The 2709-nt window shown below is 38.0% G+C and overlaps 1 long non-coding RNA gene across 1 annotated transcript; it reads left to right on the top strand.

Moving 5' to 3' along the window:
• The first annotated feature begins 489 nt into the window (after positions 1–489).
• LOC119033691 lies at positions 490–2503 on the top strand. The gene is made up of 2 exons (XR_005079350.1): positions 490–621; positions 1335–2503. It is a non-coding gene; the product is annotated as an uncharacterized LOC119033691 (long non-coding RNA).
• The last annotated feature ends 206 nt before the right edge of the window (positions 2504–2709 follow it).

Raw genomic sequence — 2709 nt, 5'->3', positions numbered from 1 at the left:
AGTGTCACTAAGACTGTTTGTGATCGTGTGTCGTTAATGTTTTAAACCAGGGTTACTCTTCTCTCCTGCCCACAGGTGCAGCGTGGGTAAACTTTCCTGATGCTGCTTTTGTACGATCTTGAAAAACTTTAAAACCCAAATTAAGAACTGAATTATTATGAAGTTTTGCAGGTTCAGACTCTGCCCTCCATCTAGATCAGACTGTTTTATGACCAGCATAGACAGGTTGTATATTTCTGATCAGAGTATTTCCTGAGGGAAGGTGACATTGTGACCAGTGATTTCATTACATTTATTTTAATAACTTTATGTAACCTGCATAAAGAAAAAAAAAGAAAAAATCAGGTCACTAACCCTGTTTATGTCATTTAGACTCTTTTAGTGCACCTCCTGTACTGTAGGGGGCAGTATTCCCCCGTGAGTGTTTGTGAGCCTCAGGTAACCCGTGAAGAAGTCTGCACCTGTGTGACGCAACTTCCTCTAAAACAGGAAGCAAACAGTAGAAAACAGCCGCGGGAAAATGGACGCAGATGTTCGCCGGCTGGCCCGGTAGTCACGGAGCTGTGAGCCGAGGAGGATCAACCTAACCCGCCTTTTGAGTTTATGTTTGATGACCCTCCGGTGAGTTAGCAGGCTGTTAGCCGGCTGTTCGCTAGCTGCATATATTGAGCTATTAACTCGGTTTAAGTTGGTCTGTGTTACTTAATAGATGTTTTCCAATGTTGTTTTTGTAGTTTATAGCTTGAGAAAAGATCGCTAGCATGTATGCTAATGCTAATCGCGATATGCTAATCGCTAGCCCGAGTTGCTAATTGCGCTATCATTTGTTGTGATTATCTCATGCTAATCGCTAAGCTAAAGCTAAGTTTACATGTTTTGAGAAGGTGCGTTTCATTTATTTTTATTTTATTTATTTTTTGTTATTAGCCACTGAGGCACCATTAAGGTGTGGTATATTTCATGGTTGATTGAGAAATTGCACTATTGTGTATAAAAATTGTAAATCATTTAATGTTTAAAAGTTAAATATTAAAAAGGAGGATTAAAATATCTAAAAATAAATTATATAAGTCAAGTAGAGGTTAAAAAGGATGCATAAATTATGTGTCTGTTAAGAAGAAATGTGGTAATTGTAACTGTTTATGGTAATTCTTGAATAATTGGTTACATTTATGGTTAAAACTAATTCGTAATAATTCATTTTAGCGTGTGTATGTATTTCCCTGATGCTTGGTAATATATTTCATGCCTAGAACTGAGAAAATGTTGAGATCTCATGAGAAACTGAGACAGAATCAGATGAAAATCCTTACAACTTTGCACTCTCTGTGTAGGTTGTTTTTCTTTTGCAAGTCTGATCAACTGTCGAAGAAACAGAGAGCGGCGATTTAAGATGGCGAGCCCGGCCCAGAGAGTTGGAGATGCGGCGTGGCCAGCTGCAGAACCTACCTTGGAGACTCCAGATCATCTGAATCACACACTCTGAAAACAGATAAGACACACACTCCTCACCTACCCAGGTAGTAGTAGTAGAGATTGAGGATGAAGTAACTGAATGGACATTGATACAGAACACACACACCTTGGGATTCACCTTTCAGAACTGAACTTCATTGAGTTGGAGAGCTCAACTGTAATGGACTCTTTTTTTATTTGTATTCAATAATTTTATTTTGTGGCGCCTTATTTTGGTAAATGAAAATACAGCTAAGTTGTCAATGTTATTATTTGTTGTACATTGACATTAAAGTGTCATCTGTTCAATTGAACCAACACCCACTCCTGTTTGTGGGTAACTCCCTGGTGCAACTCCTATCAGACCTATAGTGATGTGACGTCTCCTTAACCTAAAAGTCAGGACCAAAGGTGCTACATGTAGTAACTCATTACTTTTGCAGTTTTCATGCTGCACCTGAGCCAAAATGTATTTATAAAAGTCTTCGCAATCAGATTTAAAACCCAGCAAACTTAACAATAGCGAATAACAAAATGTCTTTTGCAGTTTATTTATCGATGTGAAGTTGAAAGTTAAACTCACAGAAATCGTATCATCTGCTCTTTAATCTCTGCGTATACGTGAACTCTGATCAACGGAGGATCTTTTAAAGAAAAGTACCAGAGAACAAACAGGTCGCTGTGAACACGGAGCGTTAATGAATCTTGTCCTTTAGGAACAAACGGCAGACGCTGCATCTATTATTAACAGAACTCTGCGTCTGAATACTAAAGAAATACAAAGGGCAGCGTGTACGACACTTTGTCCTCACACAACATGTCTGTCCAGTGGTAACTCACAGGACACAAATAAATAACAGACACGCAGGAGTGATTCTGTATAGCAAGAAAGATCTGGACAAAGTCGCAGTGATGTGAAATTTTAATGCATTTAAATGATTTTTTAAAAGTTGTTCTGAGCTCCTGCTGATGTTTGCAGGATGGCAAAAGATGTACAGATTGTGAAGCCTCGAGGAAAATATATGATTTATTAAAAACGTACTCAGTATCATGTATTCATGTTTTGTGAATGGGACATTGTGTGAATTACACACATCACGTTTGTCGATTTTAAACGATTGCTACAACTATTCAGCCTGTTCAGATTATGAAGTATAACACTGTGAACATATCAAAATCATTTGTCTCCCACTGATTTCTAACTTAATACTGATATACATTCTTTCCAAAACAAAGGTCCCATGATGCACACAG

This window comes from Acanthopagrus latus, chromosome 15 (genome assembly GCF_904848185.1).
Source record: "Acanthopagrus latus isolate v.2019 chromosome 15, fAcaLat1.1, whole genome shotgun sequence".
NCBI classification, from domain to species: domain Eukaryota; kingdom Metazoa; phylum Chordata; class Actinopteri; order Spariformes; family Sparidae; genus Acanthopagrus; species Acanthopagrus latus.
The sequence above is the reverse complement of the archived record's forward strand: the minus strand, read 5'-3'. Positions and strand labels throughout refer to the sequence as shown.